The following is a 22,912-nucleotide window of genomic DNA, read 5'->3' on the forward strand; positions in this document are numbered from 1 at the left end:
TGCAGATCCAAGACAGAAGACAAGCTGGGAAACTTGCAGTAATCCAGGTAAGAACTGACAGTAGAAACTGTGGGTACGATTGAAATCACTCGGCAGAAAATGTAGAATGAGGTGGAAAGAAAAAAATCCAGATCAAATCTTCAAGAAAGACAAAGCTCAGCAAGGAGCAATTAAAGGTTTTTAAAAGTTTGTTAATTACGGAAAATTTCAGATATTCTCAAAAGTAGAGAGAATAGTAAAATGAACTCTTGTGCATCCATCCCCAAAGTTCAAAATTTAGCCGTTTTGTGTTGCTTGTATTTTGTCTACAATTATGTTATTTTAGGCTGTTCACAAGGATATAAGATTCAATCAATATTTCTTGGTGCCTACTATTGAGAGGGACTACTTAGTGGTTTAGGATGATAAAAATATGAATAAAACCGGGTATCACAGACTTCAGATTGCTGATAGAGTTGGGAAAGTGTACTATATCAGCAAGTCCAAGAAGAAAACACATACACAGGCAAACAGGGTATTTAAGGAGTGTTTAATAAAGGCATTATTTACAAAGCTGTGAGTAAGGTTAAAGAAAACAAACAAGGAATGGTAAAATACACCAGCAAGGAGGTGTTTCTATCCTCAGGCCTGAAGAAGTAAAGGGAGAGAGCTCAGAGAGGGCAGCTGCAGCCTTTGCCAGGGCCAGCTAAAACAGCCATGGCCTTTAATAGGGAGGGATCCAATTGGGAGCAGCTGGCAGCGAAGGAGGGGGTAAATAAACACTCCCTCCTCACTCTCCTTTCACTCTGCTCTTGCTGGTGCTTCCAGTTGGTTGAACCCAACTGGAGTAAAAGCAAGCTTATTGATACACTCGATCCAGGAAAGCTTCCTGGAATACAGAGTGTGCCAGAGAAGGAAGCAAAGGGAATCTAGAGGTGCAAACAGAAAATATCCAACAAAAAGGCATGTAGCCCTGTACATTTCAATTCAGTGTGACCAAAGCAACTACAAAGAAAGAATGCACACAACACAGAGATAGTTAGAAGTAAATAATTCCCTTTATCTTGCAAAAATAGTGCTTGAGTTGACTTTGGGTTTTCTTTCAACATTTTGTTAAAACATATTCACAAAGGTTAAAAAATCATAATACATCTCAATAAATTTTCAAAAACACACATATATAATTAGCACCCAGATCAAAGAAGAAAATACTACCAGCATCCCAGAATTCCCCATATTGCCTCCTCCAGCCATCATTCTCCTCAAGGGAAACCACTATCCTGTCTTCTAATACCACAGATGAATTTTGTATGATTGTTGAACTTGATATGAAGTGAATTAAGTAGCATATATTCTTTTGTATCTGGCTTGTTTTGTTCAATTATTTGTGAGTGTTACCTATGCTGTTGTGTGTGTGTAGTTGCATTCTGCTCTATTTCATTGTTATATCCTATTGTGTGATTATGCAACAATTGATTCATTCTATGGTAGTGGAAATCCATAAGATTCCTAGTTTTTACATATTAAAAATAATACAGAGATGAACATTTGGGTTTTGAACAAAAACTAGGAAGTGACATTTGCGAAGTGGACACAGAAGTAGGACTTTCCTGTGAAGGACAAACCGTGAACAATGGGATGGAGACATGAAATAGCACAGCGCTTTGGGGCACCTCTAGGAAGTTTGACATCTCTGGGTTGTGGCAGGTGAGGTAAGAGTGACAGGACCCGAGTCTGGAGAAGCAGGAAGGGTCCAGATTCTTTAACAAGGTATGGGGAAGGGCTTCAGTGAAGACTGAAAACAAAGGACTGGGTGTACCTGATAAGGATTTTAGAAAATCACTGTCACAGTGATATTGAGAATGGATTGGAGTAAGAATCAGACAGAAAATAGGAGGGCTACTTCGTGGGTTTCTTCCACATTCCAACACGGATAATTAACTGTGCTACAATGTTTAAATACTGGAATTTCCCCAGTCTTTAGAAATATCTTCCTTAGGAATGCTGCATTCTTGTGTCCTCAACTTTTGAAAGACTTTGGTTCTAGGTCAGCTTGCATTCTCTTGGGGCTTTAATGCAGAAATCAGCAAAAGCCACTTGAGACTCAGCACAAAGTGGAAATTTCACTGCAGTTTTATTCATTTAAGTATTTATGAGGAGAAATCTGGCGTCTTATGTATATGCTGGATGGGGAATCTAATTAGGCCAGAGCAGGAGAATCTTGTCTATCATAAAGAGTAGTCACTTCCCTTTTAAGAGGCAGCAGGATCCCAATGGCAATAGCTGAGGTTGAGCAAAAAGGCTCAGTAAGTCACATGGGGGAAGTGGTTCCTGTAATAATTTGGGGGTAGTCAGCAGGGAGACGGTGTTGTTGTTGCCTCCACTACCTTTTGTTTTGCTTTGTTGAAAAATAGCACTTATATGAAGATTCATCTATCAGTAGTAAAACATTAAGTTCATGCCTCACACCTGTATATGTTGTAGTTCAAAGAAAATACTGGGGACATATAACCAAAGGACACAAAACATGACACTTTACTTTCATGAGTGAGCCAGAGAGAACAAGAGATAGAAGTGGATGGGCAAGGATATAGACAATATCATTACAAATAATGAAAGTGCTACTTACAAAGACAAAGCCAGTTAGTGCTATTTTGCAAGTCAATGCTAAACCAGACTAAGATTAGTGAATTTAGTGAATTTTAAGAAGTTAGGAAGGGTGATGTTATCAATTTAGACAGAAAACAGAACAAATTTTTTGATGCCAACTGTTCAGAATTGGTGCATAATTCTGGACTTCCCACGCAGTCAAGCAGTTTCATGACCATGCTGGGTATGGGGTCTATCACCAGCCAGAAACTTGCAGCCCAGGCAGCCATTCAGAAGTATTTAATAAAATCTGAATTCTTTAGAAACTACAATATTTAACTTTGTGATCTGATGATACCTGAAGTTTTAGTAGGATCTGGGGCTCAACAAAGCAACCCATGACTAAAGCTTGGCACCTCACCACATTCAGAAGAATGTGTGAGGTGGTTTTTGAGTTTGATTATGTATCTAGCTCTTAGCAAAGAAAGAAAAATAAGGGGAAAAATAAGACATGTGTCCTATCCCTCTCACATACACTCTGTTATCAAATATCAAACTCCATAGAAGGGGTGATAAATGTTCAGTAATAAGAGAGATCAATTCGGATGAAATGGAGAAGGCTTTTGGAACAGATATGAGGCTGGAAGAACTGGTGGAATTTGGACGTGTGAAGAGGAGGAAACCAGTTATTCTGGAGTAGAGTGTGTATGTATATGTATGTGCTATGTTCTGGGAGTTTTAGGGGAACAGTAACAGCACCAATGTGTCTAGAAGAAATGGTAAGTGCTCAGCCTTGGACAGTGCTCAGCCTCAGACAAAGGTTCAGATGATGAAGGCCCTAAACAATGAAGCAGAGGGGTGCGCCTTGCTAGGCCAGGCAACAATGAGTCATTGTAATTTACTGGCTAGGAGGAAGGTATGGCGTATTCGTTTCCAGTGGCTGTATAAGAAATCATCACAAATTTAGTGGCTTAAAAGCAACACAAATGTATTATACAGTTCTCAATGTTAGAAATCTAAAATGAGTCTTACCGGCCTAAACCAATGTACAGGCAGGACTGTACTCTTTCTGCAGGCTCTAGGAAGCAATCTGTTTACTTCCCTTTCCAGTTTCTGGAGGCTACCTACATTTGTTGCCTTGTTGCCCCTTCCTCTAGCTTCAAAGCCAGTAATGACATCACTCCAGCTTCTGCTTCCATCCTGACTTCTCCTCTGACTGTTTGCTTCTCCTACCTTTTAAAGATCTTTGTGGTTATACTAGGCCCACCTGTATAATCTAGGATACTCTCCCTGTGTTAAGATCCTTAACTTAATCACAGCTGCCATGAAAGGTAACCTATTCATAGGTTCTGGGGATTAGGATGTGGATGCTTTTGGGGGACCATTATTCTGCCTGTCACATATGATCTAGTGACCTAATCGTAGCCCTGAATCAGTAAATAGGTGTTAGCTCTTTAAAGTTGTCACCAATGCAAAGATACTAAGGTGGAATGTATAATAGGTCTTAATCTTTATAATGACTGCTTTCGTACCCCTGTGTTTCTGATGCACATAAAAATTCCAGAAGCCACCTGCATAGAAGAGAGTACTGTGTACCTAAAAAATACACCTTTCTCTCCATTCCTCACCACAGGGATTTCAGACTGGCTTATAACTTGCAAATTCCGCAAGCACAGAGAAGTTGGAAAGGTCAGTATCCCCAGCAGATGGAAAACTACAGTACTCTGAGACTTTAGGAAATGGTACAGTCATAACTAAAGTGAGTGACCATAGGAAGGAACCAGATCATGTTAACAAATCCACTGAGTCCTGTATTTCACTTCTTCTTTTAACATTAGTTTTATTTCCTTCATTAGTTACAAATATAAGTTGTTATTTTGGTCACATGAATGGAGGAAATGTTGTCTACACCATTGCAAGGAGAAGTAATGACGTTTATTTTCCATGTTTTTTTTTTCTTTTTTTTTTTTTTTTTGAGATGGAGTCTCACTCTGTTGCCCAGGCTGGAGTGCAATCTCAGCTTACTGCAACCTCTCCCTCCCAGGTTCAAGCAATTCTCCTGCCTCAGTCTCCAGAGTAGCTGGGATTACAGATGCATGCAACCATGCTCAGCTAATTGTTGTGTTTTTAGTAGAGGCGAAGTCTCACCACATTGGCTAGGCTGGTCTCGAACTCCTGGTGATCCTCAGGTGATCCTCCTGCCACGGCCTCCCAAAGTGCTGGGATTACAGGCGTGAGCCACTGTGCCTGGTGTAATGACATTTCTAACTTATTTCATAGTAATAACTAAGAGCTAACTCAATCATTTTTTTAACAAATACATATTACAAACTAACTTAGTGCCAGACACAAAGGACAGAAAAATGAGCATCAGTCAATCAATTTCCTAATGTTTCTAGTAATCCTCACAATAGTCATGTGAGATAGTTGTATTATCTCCCACTTCCAGGTAAAGGAAAAAAGCCTCCAAAAAGTTAAATAACTCATCCTAGGACATACAGCTAAGAAATGAAAGGACGGGAATTTAAAAACAGGTCCCCTTGTAGCTAAAACCCATCTTATTCCTACCATACCATAAGCTTTCTCCTGGCCTCAGACCCTTTTTTAAATTCTCAAGTTTCTGGTTCATATTCTGCCAAATACTTATATTCACTAACATGGAGAGAGTTCATAACACTGCAAAAATTTACAAATCTTTTTTTTTCAGTCAGTCATATGTAACAGGGCCCTAGAATTCTGACTTCTATTGACTCAGATGTCAGCGATATTTATGGCATGTTCGCCCCATCTTACACTGATACACACAGCTGATGATTTAAAAAATACTTAAGAGAACTTTATAGTCAATAAATGCTGCTGGAGCTCAGAGGGGGCACATAGAGCTGTGGCCTGGGGAAGGTCAGTGAAAGCTTCAGGAAGGTCAGATTTGAACTGAGTCTTAAGGAGTGGTTCACATTTGGATAGGCAGATGGGGTAAGAGCAGCCAGATCATATGAAGAGTAGAAGGCAAGAAAGATGGGAAGCCCCTAGCCTTTCAAAGACAATGAGACAATTAGTTTGGAAGGAGAAGGTGATAGGCAAATATGTAATGTAACCTAAAGATTTGTATAAAAGCTCTTAATCCTTCCAGACAATTAATCCCTTCCTTCTCTATGTTCTTATAACATTTTGAAAACGTATTTCTATTGTAGCATTTAATACTTTGCATCATAAATATTTTTGTGTGATATCTTTTTTACTATTAAATCCATGGCATGAAGCTCAAAGTAGGGGAGCAAGAAATTATTAATTGATTAATCGAATCAGTGAATGAACGAATGAATACCTCTTCCATTAGTTGTGAACTCTAAGAACAAAGCTTGTGTCTTACTCATCTTTGTATCTGTAGCTCTGAGTCAATGCCTATAGGTTCTCAATAAATGTTCACAGAAATGGACATTTATTCAGTCTAATTCCTACTCTTTCTTTAAGGATTCTCCATTATTTCCTTCTTACTTTCCTCCATTTTCCCCCTTTGAAGTCTTTTCTAATGACTAGCCAGACAAATGTAACACAAACCCACAAAGAAGGCAACCCTCCCCTCTGCACCAGTAGTTCCCCATGCACAAGGGTACTATTTACAATGGTGTGCTGGAGCCACCTTATATCAGATCCCAAGAGCTGATTATAAATGATCAGGAATTTTTCAAGCCAGTTGTTAAACCTAACCACTCTAAAAGAGCAAATTGTATAAGCTTAAAATTAATTATATTTTTAAACTCATTACTTTGTGATTATTTTCCCATATTTTACTATTATCTATGTCCCTGTGATTATTTATGCTGATCATAACTATATGGTGAAAATATATAATCATGAACTACTGTGCATCTCTTCCCAACTCCATGTTCAGTGATGTCATGTAGGTAGCTGGAAATTGGCCTTGGAGTATTTACAACGTGTAAATTGGCAAGCACTACAGAACAGAGTGTGATTTACCATTTTGTCAATTGTCTATACCATGGATTAGTAAACTTTTTAAATAAAGATCCAGGTAATAAATATTTTAAACTTTATAGGCGATCTCTGTTGCAACTACTCAACTGTGTAGTTGTAACTTGGAAGCAGCTACAACTAAAAACAGAGACAACATAAAAACAAATGGATATGCTTGTGTTCTAATAAAACTTTTTTATACAATCAAGGTGGATTGGAATGATGGAGTATTTTTGGTCATAATTTGACAATACTTGGTCTATACCTAAGAAAGCAATGGAGAAACCTTAACTATGCAGATTAAACTTAAAAGTGGATCATAACTTTTACATTGTGAATAGTACCAACAATTAGGAAATATTTCTCTATTATTCTAAAACCAATTCAGCAACAAAGCCGCCCACAGAACTGGTGAATGAGTGAGGTTCTAACATATGTCATTATTTTTTCACTTTCATCTTATTCATTAATGTACATGAAGATATCAATAACCATTCAGATCAAAGCTACCTTCTTTTGTCAGTTGTAACCAGAAGTTGATGATGGATGCAAGAGTTCAGCAAAAAAAAAATAAAAGTGTTATTAGTAAAATTTATAATAATTGTACATACATATGTATGTATTCCTCCTGCCCCCAGATTGCTGGTTGTTAAGCATTTACCAGCAGACACTGGTACTATTATTCACGTAGTAATTTCCAATGGTTTATATACATCTTTTTATTTATCTCAAGACTTTCAGCATCTTGAAAATAGAAGTCATGTCTTATTTATTTCTTTGGTCTCCAAGTCTAAGACAAAGTTTAGCCCTTATTAGCTCAGTAAAGATGTATTTTTGAAAGTAATTATATGAATGATCATGATGGCACTGTCTTATGTATACTAAGCCTTTACTATTTGACAGAAACAGTGCAAAGCATTTTATATGTTCATTTAATCCTCATAACAACTTACAAAGTAGGTAGTATTTTCTCCATTTTACAGCTGAGGAGAGTGAGGATTTGAAAACCTAAGTGGCTTGTTCAAAGCAATACACTTAGTAAACAGTGAAGCTACGATTTGAAACCATACAGTGTCACATTACAACCTGAACCCTCAATGATGGCTTTGGAGCTTCCACACCACCTCCCATTTGCTTAACATTTTTTAATTGATTCCCTTCTTTCATTTAAATGTGGTCAGCCTCGTTTGTGAAATCACAGGTTTGATAATCTACGCATATATTTCCAAATATATCAAAATATACATGCAATTATAAATTAAAATGTTTCACCTTTCATGGCTTACTTTTAGAAACGTTAGTCCTTTCTATACTGCTCTGTAGGATGACATCAGTGAAAATGCCTATTAGAATACCCTAAGCCATCACCCTATGCCACCTCAGTAGTGAGTTAGCTGGCTAAGATTTCTCCTGAAGGGCAGTGGTTTGTCAGCATGGAAGACAAATATAATTTGCGGTGTTAGACTGGTATTTGGCTTTAGGAACAAGAAAGAGGTTGTTTAGCTCACTAGCCAAACCACTTTCCCAAGTTACCAGGGATGTATGGATTATGGTTTTGGACCCTAGATGAGATTAAATTAAATGGTATTTTGTCTTTTCCTGTCCTTGGTCCTTGGCTGTGATTCAATCTTTGTTACTTAAGCGGTAAAATTTAGTTATATCTGAGTCTTCTGTCAAATGACACTGCATGGAACCCTAATCTCAAATTAGTATCTAAAAGACATGTTTTCTGAAAACAACTCCATGCCGACACAGACACTCTGTGGAGAATTAAATTAAATTTTAAAAAGAATTAAAGATTGTTTATGAAATGGCTAAAGTCTTTAAACAAAAGTCCCATCCAAACAAGTTTTATTACTATTTAGTCTGACTTACATAATCCAGTCATCTTTTATTTTGTGGAAGCACAACTGACTTGATTAATCTCTACCCCAGAGTGGGTTTAAAAATAAGAGACAACATTCTGAGACAGGATGGCTTTAAAGGGGAGCGATAGTGTTTGATCACTTGCCCTGTCCCTCTGCTTTAAGAAGTCATTATCCCTGCCAAGAAAGATATCTCTGGTTTGTTTAAAGCATCAAAGATTAAAAGATTATATAATAGCTTGGAATCAAAATGTGATTCTGATGAAGAAAACACAGTGGTTGAAGAAAAATTCTCAGCATATACAGTTAGTAGAGAAAAGAAAATTACACTCACTGCTGCTCCGCTTCAGTGCTCAAATATGTCTTCAAATGAGTGTGTGTGACCAGTGTGATCAGCTCAGAGCCCTAAGCATCTGAGAACAGGCTTCCCTGAGAAGACTTCAGTGATGCTCCCTAGGAAACTCAGTCCCCTTAGCTCAATCATGTGGGGAGTACAACTCTAGGTTGGCAGTACCATATTGGGTTGCCACTGTTTCCCTGGCTATTGCTCCATCTGTGAACAATTTGGCATGAAAAAAATTATATCCTAGTTACCTTTGTAAACCAATTCCTAAAATAGTTGCGGAAGCATAGTCAATGTCCTATGAAAATGTTATTGCCTGGAAGCATGAAAGTAAATTAGAGAGTTTCTGAAAAGATTAGATGTCTTTTTACCAGTTTGATGTCTTATAACAATTGATAAGTCTTATCAAATAATACTGTGAGAGTGAGAAGGCGGAAATAATTTAAATTATTTGATGAAAAAAATGGAAACATGGGGAGGTTGAGTTTGACTAGTCACAAAGATGTTGGCTGGAAGATCAAGAATAAACTTCTAGGCTTGATGTGAAGAGTTGAGTTCTAATCATGACAGACAGGAAATTTAGGAGGCCAAATAGGGCAAAAATGTTTATAACCAATGGATTATAGAAGTTGTAGATGAGATGCAAGAAGCTTGGCTTAAAAAGAACGTTCAATAATGCTAGAAAAAATAATGATGAGTTAGTCGTTTTGTTTGGGTTTGCTCAGGCAGTCAGATACTTGAAAATTCCAATAATTAGAATTATTCCATAAAGATCATCTAAAAGAATAGGTTCCCTTTTCCTTTCCTTATGGCAAAATGATTATTTTATCCTTTTAGCAAGGATTGATTTATCTGATTATCACACTCCATTGCTAACACTCTTTTTAGCCTCAAATACAAGCCAGGTATAACCAGAAAAAGGTTAGGCAGGTGTGGATCTGTTTAGGACAATAATTCTCAATATTGACTATACAGCAAATCACCAGAGAGGCTTTTAATAATAGAGATTCCCAGGCCACAGCCAGAGCATTTGGATTAGACTCTTTGGAGGGAATTACACTTCAGGCATCTGTCTTCTGAAAGCTTTGAGAGTAACTGTAATGCACAGGGGAAGTTAAAAACCACTTCACTTGTGGGTCTTAGCATTAATTTTGTGGGTCACAGCCATCATTATAAAATATTGGTTGTAAAAGAAAATGTAAGATAGTATTCTGCATAATAAACGTATAATTTGTTTTGTACCTGTTTTGTAACTTCTATTTCAGCTGTGTGTGTGCTTGCACTGTGTTGCAATGCAGAGTACACTTACTCTGTGTGTGGTCTAGAACGTTCAATATATACCAGTTTGGATGTATGAGACTCTGTGGTTGAGAGTTCTAGCAGGCAGAAGCAGCAGGGGAAACAGGTAGACAGGGCAGTGTTCTCATTTCCTTCTCCATTTCACTTAGAACCAGGTTTGTGGGTCAGTCATACCTCAGAAAACTAGATTCACAGGGCTAGAAGGAGCTTACTTTTTAGTAAATTACCCTCATTTCATGGATTGACAAATTTTCCTAAAACAATGGATTTGTCTTTAATTAAAAATTGTGTTTCAACAGAAAACTACATGTTGTCTACCGCATACTGTTCTAGGTTATCTTAATGTAATTCTGCAGAAAGTACTTCATAAATCTGAAAAGTATGAATAACGACAAATAAATTCTTGTCTATAGCCTTGCAATTTTGTCCTGTCTAGCAGAGGCTTAATTGGCTTCTTTCTCCAACTAGGAAGAAATTAGTGTTGCCTCCTCATGCACATTCATTCCAGCATTCCTTTACTTAATATAAGCATGTGCTTTTGTGACTTCTCCTTTTAACTGCTTAGAACATGACCATAGTTATACCTGTATGAGTTAAATAAAATATTTAACACATGTTCATTTTCTTCTCCATAAGAGCAATGATCCTTTTATCCATTATCCTTGATCCTTTATTTGAAAATTAACTTTTAACAGTGATAATTCTCTCTTTAGAACAACATGGCAGGTCTTTTTACTTTCTGGTATCTTTCTGAGGGCCAGATTGACACCACTTCCTGATCCCATACCACCCTTACAACCGGCCATGGTCCAGCCACAAACAGGATCTGAACTCACCACAGATGTTGGACCTGGACCTAACCCAAGAAAAGCATGCCCATGGCTAAGGTTGAGTAACACTATGGCGTGTCTGTGGTTTCATGTAAAACGGAATGCATACTGATGAAATCTTGGAAATCAAATTATATATAAAACTAGCAAAATGCTGAATTTGCTAATTCCTCTTTTACTTTTTCCTAACAGATTCAATTTCCTGTATTTTTTCTAGTCATGTGCTGCATTCATTTAAACAAACATTTTTAGGGGACTTTCTTTTCTAGCACCATGATGAAATAGATACACTGAAAAACTCCCCCTTTAAAATAGCTGGAAATGACGGGAAAAATAAAATAAGGATCCTTTTAAATACACAGCTAAGCTTAAAAGGAAATAGGACAAATAGTGCTGAAACAATTGAACATCTACATGAAAAAAAAAAAACAAAAAAAACCTAGACATACGTCTTACACTCTTCATAAAAATAAACACCGAATAGATCATAGACCTAAATGTAAAACAAAAAATTGTAAAACTCCTTAAAGATAGCATAGGAGAAAATCTAGACAACCTGAGATGTGGTGATAACATTTCAGATACGATACCAAAGAAGCAATCTGTGAAATAAATAACTGATAAGCTAAACTTCATTAAAATTAAAAACTTCTCTGCAAAACACACCGTCAAGAGATTGAGACAAGCAACAGACTAGCAGAGAATATTTGGAAAATATATATCTGATAAAGAATTATCCAAAACATACGAAGAAGTCTTAAAATTCAACAATAAAAAAAAAATTTTGGCCAGGCTTGGTGGCTCACGCCTGTAATCCCAGCACTCTGGGAGGGTGAGGCAAGTGGATCACCTGAGGTCAGGAGTTCAAGAGCAGCCGGGTCAACATGGCGAAACCTTGTCTCTACTAAAAAATACAAAAATTAGCTGGGCGTGCTGGCAGGCACCTGCAATCCCGGCTACTCGGGAGGCTGAGGCAGGAGAATAGCTTGAACCTGGGAGGCAGAGGTTGCAGTGAGCCAAGATCACGCCATTGCACTCTATCCTGGGAGACAAGAGCAAAACTTTATCTCAAAAAAACAAACAAACAAAAATAACAAAGATCTGAACAGACACCTCACCAAAGATGATATGTAAATGATAAATAAGCATAACAAAAGATGCTTAATATCATGTCATTAGATAAATGCAAATTGAAACAATATTAAGATATTAATATCATTACATATCTATTATAATGGTCAAAATTCAAAGCACTGACAACATCAAACTCTGGCGAGGATGTGAAGTAACAGGAGCTCTCATTTATTGCTGGTGAAAATGTAAAATGGTACACCTACATTAGAAGACAGTTTGGCAATTTCATATAAAACTAAACATACTCTTACCATATGATCCAGCAATTGTGTTCTTTTCTATTTACCCAAAATGAGATGAAAACTGATGTCCATACAAAACCTGCACATAGACATTTACAGTAGCTTTAAATGGATCATTTGGCAATTATAAAATTGCCAAAACTTGAACACAACCAAGATGTTCTACAGTTGGTGAAGAGATAGAAATTCTGTGGTGATTCGAGACAATGGAATATTATTCAGTACTAAAAAGTACTAAAAAGAAAGTACTATCAAGCCATGAAAAGACATGAAGGAACCTTAACTGTATATTACTAAGTGAAATAAGCCAATCTGAGAAGGCTAAATAATTCCAATTATATGACATCCTGGAGAAGGCAAAACTATGGAGACAGTAAAAAAAATCAGTGATACCCAGGAATGGTGGCTCATGGCTGTAATCCCAGCACTTTGGGAGGCTGAGGTAGGCAGATCACTTGAGGTCAGGAGTTCAAGACCAGCCTAACCAACATGGTGAAACCCTGTCTCTACTAAAATTACAAAAATTAGCTGGGTGTAGTGGTGCATGCCTGTAGTCCTAGTTTCTTTGGAGGCTGAGGCAGGAGAATTGCTTGAACCCAGGAAGCAGAGGCTGCAGTGAGCTGAGATTTTACCAGTGCAATCCAGCATGAGCAACAGAGTGAGACTCTGTCACACACACACACAAAAAAAAAAAAAAAAAAAAAAATCAGTGATTACCAGGGCAAAGTAATTACCAGATTATCAGAATAAGAGAGCACAGCGGACTTTTAGGGCAGTGAAACCATTGTGCTGGATACATGTCATTATGCATTTGCCCAAGCTGTAAACTATGGACTTTGGGTGATAATGATGCATCAATGTAGATTCACCAATTGTAAAAAATGTAGTACTCTGGTGTGTGATGTTGAGTCCAGGATGTGGATGGTATGGAGGGTCTAGAGGACATATGGGAGATCTCTGACTTTTCACCTAATTTTGCTGTGAATCTAAAACCACTCTAAAAAATAAGATCTATCCTGGGAGGCAGAGGTTGCGGTGAGCCAAGATCGCTCCACTACACTCCAGCCTGGGCAACAGAGTGAGACTCCATCTCAAAAAGTAATAATAATGATAATAATAATAAGATCTATTTTTAAAAAAGATTAAAGAACAGAAAACAGGAAAATTAAATCAAAGCTAACTAATCTTCCTACAAAGAAAACACCAGTCCTAGACAATTTTAAAAGGGAAGTATTCACAAATACTGAAATAATACATAATTCTAATTTTACTCAAAGTATGTCATACTGTAGAAAATTAAGGCGCACTTCATAGCTCATTTTATCAATTTTGCACAATCTTGACAGAGCTCCAAAGAATAGACACTGTCTACCTTACATTCAGCCTGGACACTATGAACCAAAACCACACCTTATGGGCTATGTTATCATGACTTAGTGCTATCCCTTTGTCTTCATTAGCATGACTTTTGCCTTCTAGGAGTATCTTGCTCAGGCACATAGTTTTCTGATTCATTACAGAAAGTTCCTAAAAGACCCAATAACTCTTCAATGGTAAACATCAACAAACAGTTTGCACTCTACAGTTGTTTGAATCCTTCCCAGTCTTTTCCCCTGTGCTGAACAGTTATATCTTGATGTTTACCCAATCCTAATTAGCCAGCCTCCACCACCTTTGAAAGAGCCTTCTTAAATCAATCTTCCAATTCAATAAATTTGCCCTTACCTCTGCTCTTCAGAGACATTGCCAAAGCTTTGCAGATTTAGTATTCTCTTACTGCTGTGAGCGTTTGTCTCATCAAACTGTCATCTTTGTCTCATCAACAGGTTGTGTTGGTAATGTTTGGGGAGCCAGCTTTTGACATTTCAAAACAGTGAGCTATGATCGCGCCACTGCACTCCAGCCTGGGTGACAGAGCAAGAATTACAGGTCAATCCTACTTACGGAGAAAGATGCAAAAATTCTAAATGAAATATTATATAACTAAATATAGTAACGTATAATGTATAACTTATTATAATTCAATAACAATTAATATGTGATGACCAAGTTCTGTTTATCCCAGGAAGATAAAGTTGGATTAATATTAAAATATCAATTAGTGTAATTTACTACATTAATAAAGAAGAAAAATTATTTGATCAATTTAATGCAGAAAACCTTCTGATAAAAGTCAACATTTTCACACATAAATAAAATAAATCTAAAACTAATTTTGACCACAATTACAGAAATTTATTAAGCAAATATGTATTTATAAGCAGATTCAAAACAGCTTATATAACCTGTCCTAAACCTTGTACCTGACCAAATAGACTTAGGTCAGTCCGTCACTAAGGATAGGTAAAGTAAACATATGTAATAGTAAAGTGCTGAAAGCTTTTCCTTTTAGATCACCATGAGACAGGGGTACTTTTTATCACCATCTTTTCTTTTCAACATTGTATTAGAAGTCTTAGCCAATGCAGTAAGAAAAAAAAGGCTATAGATTAGAAAGGACAAAATAAAATCTCTTTAATTCAATGATAAATCTATAATCTTAGAAACCCAAGGAATCTTTAAAATGATTTGAATTTATCAGAGTTGGACTGATTAAGTGGCTGGGAAAATTTTAAAAAAAGGAAAAAAATGAATTTATAAGAGTTTAGCTAATTGTAAAATCAGAATAATAAATTGTTTCCATTTCTATACAACACACAAAAACTGTAATTTTAAGAAAAAATACTGTCATTTACAATAACTTCCAGAAATGTAAAGTACCTAATAGTACAGCTAACAAAAAATGTGTAAGATATTTATGGGGGAAAATTAAAACATTATTCAAAAGTGGTTTTAAGGACCTAAATTAATTAAGAGAAAAAACAGGTTCAATGCATTAGAAGATGTAATAATACAAAGATATTCATTCTTCCCCAAATTCATCTAAAAATTCAAAATGATTCCAATCAGAATACAAACAGGTTTTTGTTTTTTGTTTTGGGAGCATTTATTTTTTAGAAACTGGTAATGTAATGTGAAAAGTAAAAATGCTACAAATGGTCAAAACATTTCTAAAAATCAAAGAACAAGGAGGGGCAATGGCCCTTACTAGATAGCTAGAATTATTATAAAATTGTGATTATTAAAACCATGTATTATTAGTGGAATAAAAACATAAAAGTGTGAATGAAACAATAGATGGCCTAGAAAATGAATGCATATGTATATGTACCCTTGATGTATACTATATGTGGCTGTGAAAGTCAGGGAGGATAGTTTTTTTTTAAGTGTGCTGGGAAAATTGTTATCTATACTTTTAAAAGATAAAATTAGATCACTATCTCAATCAAAATTCTAGCAGGATTTTTTTTTTGTAGAAACTGAAAAGCTGATTCTAAAATTTATATGGCATTTAAAAAGGCCTAGAGGAGCCTAAACTGTTTAGAAAAAGTAGGACAAAGTAGCAAGATGTATATACCTGATTAAAAGTTAACTATACAATTACAGAAATAGAGTGTGGTGTTGATGTCAGAATAAGCAAATAGGTCAATGGAGCAGAACAGAAAGTCCAGAAATAGAAGCACACATATGTACAATCATTTAACTTTAGACCAGTTGGGAAATGAAGAAATGGAGAAAGGACTGTCTTTTTAACAAATGGTGCTGAAAACCTTAAATCTCTATATGGAAAACAACAAACTTCAACCCTTACCTCACACCATGCACAATAATTAACTCTATAGAAATCCCAAATTTACACTTAGAATTTAAAATTATAAAACTTCTAGAATAAAAATTGTAGAAAATCTTTGCAAAGTTGGGTTAGAATTTCTTTTTCTTTTTTTTTTTTTTTTTTGAGACGGAGTCTCGCTCTGTCGCCCAGGCTGGAGTGCAGTGGCCAGATCTCAGCTCACTGCAAGCTCTGCCTCCCGGGTTTACGCCATTCTCCTGCCTCAGCCTCCCGAGTAGCTGGGACTACAGGCGCCCGCCACCTCGCCCGGCTAGTTTTTTGTATTTTTTTAGTAGAGACGGGGTTTCACCATGTTAGCCAGATTGGTCTGGATCTCCTGACCTCGTGATCCGCCCGTCTCAGCCTCCCAAAGTGCTGGGATTACAGGCTTGAGTCACTGCGCCCGGCCTGGGTTAGAATTTCTTAGATAGGGCCGGGTCACTACGAACCATAAAATAAAACACTGATAAAATTTACTTCATCAAAATATAAAACAACCTCTTCATGAAAGACACCGTTAAGAAAACAAAAAGGCAAGTTACAAAGACAGGCAGAAAATATTCATAATAAGAGTACTCAAATAATCCTTACAACTCAAGAATAAGAAGAAAACAAATTTTTTAATGTACAAAAAATTGAATAGATGCTTCATGGAAGAAAGTATATGAGGCCGGGTGTGGTGGCTACTGCCTGTAATCCCAGCACTTTGGGAGGCGGAGGCAGATGGATCACATGAGTTGAGGGGTTTGAAACCAGCCTGGCCAACATGGTGAAACCCTGTCTCTACTAAAATACAAAAAATTAGCCGGGTGTGGTGGCTCATGCCTGTAATCCCAGCTACTGAGGAGGCTAAGGCATGAGAACCGTTTGAACCTGGGAGGTGGAAGTTGCAGTAAGCCAAGATCAGGCCACTGCACTCCAGCCTGTGCAACAAAGTGATACTCTGTCTCAAAAAAAAAAAAAAAAAAAGTATATGAATGTCCATAGGACACAAAAAGATTCTCCACATGACTAGTCTTGAGGAAATTTTAATTTTAAAATGACAATGTACCACCATATAGCCACAGAACAGCTAAAATAAAAAAGACTGGTAATTCCAAGGATTAATGAGGATGTAGAGAAACTGGAACATATAGCCACAGAACAGCTAAAATAAAAAAGACTGGTAATTCCAAGGATTAATGAGGATGTAGAGAAACTGGAACTCTCATATTTTGCAGGTGGATACACAAAATGGTGCAACTAACTTTTAAAAACACTTTAGAAGTTTCTTATAAAAATAAACATACATTTACCTGACTTACCTCCACACTCTTGATATCATAGTATATAACACAGCTTTGAAAATATTTGTATTTTTTAAAGCATATGTAATATTAATATGTGAACTGATTAGAATTATAGTGATAATGTTTTTTAAAAAAACGTACACTTACAATAAAACTCAGCAATTCAACTTCTAGGTAATTATCCAAGAGAAATACTTATATCCACTCAAAAAATTGTTTATAAATGCATAGCAGCTTTATTCATAATATTCCCAAATTGGAAATAACCCAAATGTTTATCAATTGATTAATGAATAAAAATAGTTGTGGTATTGGTATATCCTTATCATGGAATTCTTGGTAATAAAAAAATTGAAACACACAACATGGATGGCTCTCAACAACATTAAACTATGTGAACGGAGTTAGAAACAAAACAATACATAATGTGTTATTTAATTTTTGTGAAGCTCTAGAAAAGACAAATCTCATCAGTAGTGGTAGGAAGCAGATCAATGGTTGCCTGGGACCATGATGAATAGGTATTGACTGCAATGAGCATAAAGAAACTGTGCTGGGTAAAGATATATTCTATGCTATGTCTGTGGTAGTGATTAAATGATTGCATAAATTTGTAAACTTGTATACTTAAAATTGATAAATTTTATTGTGGATATATTATATATCAATAGATGAATGGCACAAAATAGCTCAAAATTAAACCCATTCATATATAGTCTGTTGCTTTTTGGCAAAAGTAAATTTCATTTTAAAATAAACATACAATAATAATAAAATAAACTGCAATATTAGGCAATGATATGCCAAATTAGAGTGATGAGATCTAAAGCATCATTGCATTAAGATTCTCAGGACAGGCTAGGCGTGGTGACTCACGCCTGTAATTCCAGCACTTTGGGACGCCACGGTGGGTGGATCACGAGGTCAGGAGATCAAGACCATCCTGGCTAACAGGATGGTGAAACCCCATCTCTACTAAAAATACAAGAAAATTAGCCGGGCATGGTGGCGGGCGCCTGTAGTCCCAGCTACTTGGGAGGCTGAGGCAGGAGAATGGCGTGAACCCGGGAGGCAGAGCTTGCAGTGAGCCAATATCCGCCACTGCACTCCAGCCTGGGCCACAGAGTGGGACTGCATCTCAAGAAAAAAAAAAAGATACTAAGGGCATTGAACTGTTTAGGAAGAGTACAGATGTTCATTTACTTGACTTTTTTTTTTTTTTTTTTTTTGAGACGGAGTCTCGCTCTGCCGCCCAGGCTGGAGTGCAGTGGCCGGATCTCAGCTCACTGCAAGCTCTGCCTCCCGGGTTCACGCCATTCTCCTGCCTCAGCCTCCCAAGTAGCTGGGACTACAGGCGCCTGCCACCTCGCCTGGCTAGTTTTTTGTAGTGTTTAGTAGAGACGGGGTTTCACCGTGTTAGCCAGGATGGTCTCAATCTCCTGACCTCGTGATCCGCCCGTCTCAGCCTCCCAAAGTGCTGGGATTACAGGCTTGAGCCACCGCGCCCAGCCCATTTACTTGACTTTTTAAAGTGAAGTATACATTTTTAAAATGTTAAGTTTAGCCACCAAAATAGACTACAGTAGAAATAAAATGTACGGCTTCAAGCCACAATGAGAAGTAAAAATAATTTTTTTAATCAGGAAGATTTTTAACTCAGGAAGATTTTTAAAATAAGGCATAGAAAAACAGTTTAAATAGAACAAAACAAAACCATAGAAATAAATCCAAAAATGTCCATTAATCACAGAATATACATTTGCCCGGTAAAAGACAGATAGTGTCAGATTGTGGTGCCTGCCAAGCAACACAGAAGGGATAGCAAAGGTCAGGAGCTCATGATACAGTAAGAAGTCAGGCAATGATAAACTCCATCTTCAGTACCATAAGGTTAGTCTGAGGGCAGACATCATTCCAAGGAGTTACGGGAGCACTGACAAGAGGGACACGGTTCTCTCTGTGAAGTCATGTGTGTCGGCAGGTAGCCACTAAGTTGAGTTACCCAGGTTAAGAAGAAGGTGAAGGCCATCAAAAAGTGGGCAAAGGACATGAACAGACACTTCTCAAAAGAAGACATTCATGAGGCCAACAAACATATGAAAATAAAAAAGCTCAACCTCACTGATCATTAGAGAAATGCAAATCCAAACCACAATGAGATACTATCTCACACCAGTCAGAATGGTGATTATTGAAAAGTCCAGAAACAACAGATACTGCCGAGGTTGCAGAGAAAAAGAAATGCTTTTACACTGTTGGCAGAAGTATAAATTAGCTCAACCATTGTGGAAAACAGTGTGATGATTCCTCAAAGACCTAGAGCCAGAGATACCATTTGACCCAGCAATCCCATTACTGGGTATGCAACCAAAGGAATATAAATTATTTTATTATAAAGAAACATAGATGTGTATGTTTATTGCAGCCCTATTCACAATATCAAAGACATGGAATCAGCACAAATGCCCATCAGTGATAGACTGGATAAAGAAAATGTGGTACATATACACCATGGAATACTATGCAGCCATAAAAAGAAATGAGATTATGTCCTTTGCAGGGACATGGATGGAGCTGGAAGTCATTATCTCAGCAAACTAATGCAGAACAGAAAACCAAATACCACATACTCTCACTTATGCGTGGAAGTTGAATGATGAGAACACATGGACACAGGGAGGGGAACAACACACACTGGGGCCTGTTGGAGGGAGGCGTTGGGGAGGAAGATCATTAGGAAGAATAGATAATGGACACTGGGTTTAATACTTAGGTGATGGGATGATCTGTGCAGCAAACCATCATGGCACACGTTTGCCTATGGAACAAACCTGCACATCCTGCACATGTACTCCAGAACTTAAAATAAATGTTGAAGGAAAAAAAAAGTAGGGGAAGGACATTTTTGGCAGAAGGAACAGCCTGAGCACAAGCACAGAGGAGAGAAACAGCTTGCTGTTTTGGAGACAAGTACAATCATGTGACTGATATGCTCTTACGTGCGCATGTCAGAAATTCATTTCATTCTCCTTCTCAGAAGGACAGCGTTACAGAAGATTATTCTGAGCATAGTACCTAACTCAGTGGAATCTCTCCACAGTGGAAGTCACTTGTAATTACTAAATAAGGATCTTTATCTCCAAAAACTCCTGAGCCTCAAAGAGTTAGTCTAATTAGTACACATGAATTCATAAATCCAAGTTTGCAAACTGAGTGAATGTTGATGATTCATTTCTGTATCCTATCTAACGCTTAAGACTGAAGTCACCTGTTTATCCTATGAATTCCCTTGAAAAAATTTTTCTCTGAGCTGTTAGTGTATTTACATTTGGCTTAAGAAATTTTCTATTTTCTACCTCATTCTTTACTTATTCTTAACCTCCGCATTTCTGCAATTTCTTGGGAGAGAGAGCCGTGTTCGTTTTATTTTGGTTACAATGCTTTGCACATAATGGCTAGGCACTTTAAGATGATGAAATAGTTGATAAAGTTTCTGCAACTATGGCGTTATTAGTAGAGAAAGCAATCAGCAGTGCTTCTAGCCCTCAAGGCCCTAGGGATGCACTGAGAAGAGTTTTTGAGTCAATTTCTTCAGGGATTATTTTTAAAGGTAGTCCTGGGCTTCTGGATCTTTGTGAAAAGGATCCCTTTGATACCTTGGCAACAATGACTGACCAGCAGCGTGAAGACATCACATCCAGTGCACAGTTTGCATTCAGACTCCTTGCATTCCGCCAGATATACAAAGTTATAGACATGGATCCATTATCACAAATGAGCCAACATTTTAACATCCACAACAACAGGAAACGAAAAAGGGATGGTGATGGAGTTGATGGATTTGAAGCCGAGGGAAAAAAAAAAGAGGAAAGATTGTGATAACTTTTAAAAGATGCCTGTAAATCTTCAGTGTTAAAAAAACAAAAGATGCCCATTTATTGGCTGTTTGTCATTCATAATAATGTCTACATTGAAAAATTTATCAAGAATTTAAAGGATTTCATGGAAGAACCAAGTTTTTCTATGATATTAAAAATATACAGTGTTACATATTATTTAAATGGAAAGACACACACACACACACACACACACACACACACACAAACACAAACAGAATGTGCTCTGACTAGGCAGGAAGCAGCAGTTCCGATTTTTTCTCATTATTTTGATTTTATTTTCTGGTTGCCCTAGCTTCTCCACCCTACTTTTGTGTCTTTTGTTAACTAGGGCATTGTCTTATTAAATCTTTACTGTATTTAATGCAGGATTTGTGCTTCAGTTGCTCTGTGTATTTTGATACTTTTATTTACAGGTTTTGTTTGCTTTTTGACATTAGTTATAAGTTAGTTTGTGTTATAGATGATATCCTTTACCCCTTCTTAATATTTTACAGCAGTACTTTTTTTGTAACGTGAGACTGCAGAATATCTTTTGTTTTTCTATATGTGAAGCATTACAACTCAAAAAGTTATCCTGCCATTCAAGTGCTCAGAACGGAACGTTTCTGCAGATCTTGTGACATTTGTCTCTAGCGTGATATATAAACGTGTAATTAAGACAGATTTCTATTAATCTAATCAAGTTTGCTGTTAGTTGTGCATTAGCAGTATAAAAACTAATATGTACTATCTAGTATTGCAACAGTTTTAAAGCCTCCGCAAAATTGATAGTAAAAATGCATGACATTTTTGTCTTTAATAGACTTTTAAAATTATAATTGTAGGTTTGACACATAGATCTTTGTACAGTTGACTTTTTTGACATAGCAAGGCCAAAAGCAAATTTCTGAATATTTTTTTCCTGTGTATAAGTGGAAAGGGCATTTTTCATGCATAAATGGGCTAACCAATATTTTCAAGAGAACTTTATCATTGTGCAACTAACAACAGTAACTAGCCCTTAGTTATGGTGGCAGTTTCTTATTGGTATGTGTGAGATTACTCTAGCAACTATTACAGTACAACACAGTTAATCTTCTCCACACACCCTATCACCCAGATAATTTACAATTCTGTTAACAGTGAGGTTGATAAAGTATTATTGATAAAAAAATAAGATAATATAAAAAAAAAACAGAAAATTATTTGATGTGGCCATCTTACATGCTTATATGTCTCCTACACAAAGCTAAATATTCTAGCAGTGATGTAATGAAAAATTATGTCTTACTGTTGATGTATGTATGCTCTGGTACACAGATGTCATTTCATTGTCATAGCACTACAGTGAAATACACAAATAAAAATTAAATTTAAAAAAATCATCTTAGGGCCAGGTGTGGTGGCTCATGCCTGTAATCCCAGCACTTTGGGAGGCCGAGGCAGGCAGATCATGAGGTCAAGAAATCAAGACCATCCTGACTAACATGGTGAAACCCCATCTCTACTAAAAATACAAAAATTAACTGGGTGTTGTGGCACACACCTGTAGTCCCAGCTACTCGGGAGGCTGAGGCAGGAGAATTGCCTGAACCTGGGAGGCAGAGGTTGTAGCGAGCCGAGACTGAGTCACTGCACGCCAGCCTGGCGACAGAGAGAGACTCCATCTCAAAAAAAAAAAAAAAAAAAAAAAAAATCTTAAAATGATATGTTGCTTGCAGTCATTACTGATAAAATCAGATTATGCTCTTACATGAATTTTAATGGTTTTTAATTCTTC

At 36.9% G+C, this 22,912-nt stretch overlaps 1 pseudogene across 1 annotated transcript; it reads left to right on the top strand.

Moving 5' to 3' along the window:
* Positions 1-20,755: 20,755 nt before the first annotated feature.
* Positions 20,756-21,326, top strand: LOC112632007 (annotated as a pseudogene). Its single transcript, XR_003121238.1, has one exon. The product of XR_003121238.1 is annotated as a zinc finger RNA-binding protein pseudogene (transcript).
* The last annotated feature ends 1,586 nt before the right edge of the window (positions 21,327-22,912 follow it).

The sequence above is a fragment of the Theropithecus gelada genome, chromosome 9 (assembly GCF_003255815.1).
Source record: "Theropithecus gelada isolate Dixy chromosome 9, Tgel_1.0, whole genome shotgun sequence".
NCBI lineage: Eukaryota > Metazoa > Chordata > Mammalia > Primates > Cercopithecidae > Theropithecus > Theropithecus gelada.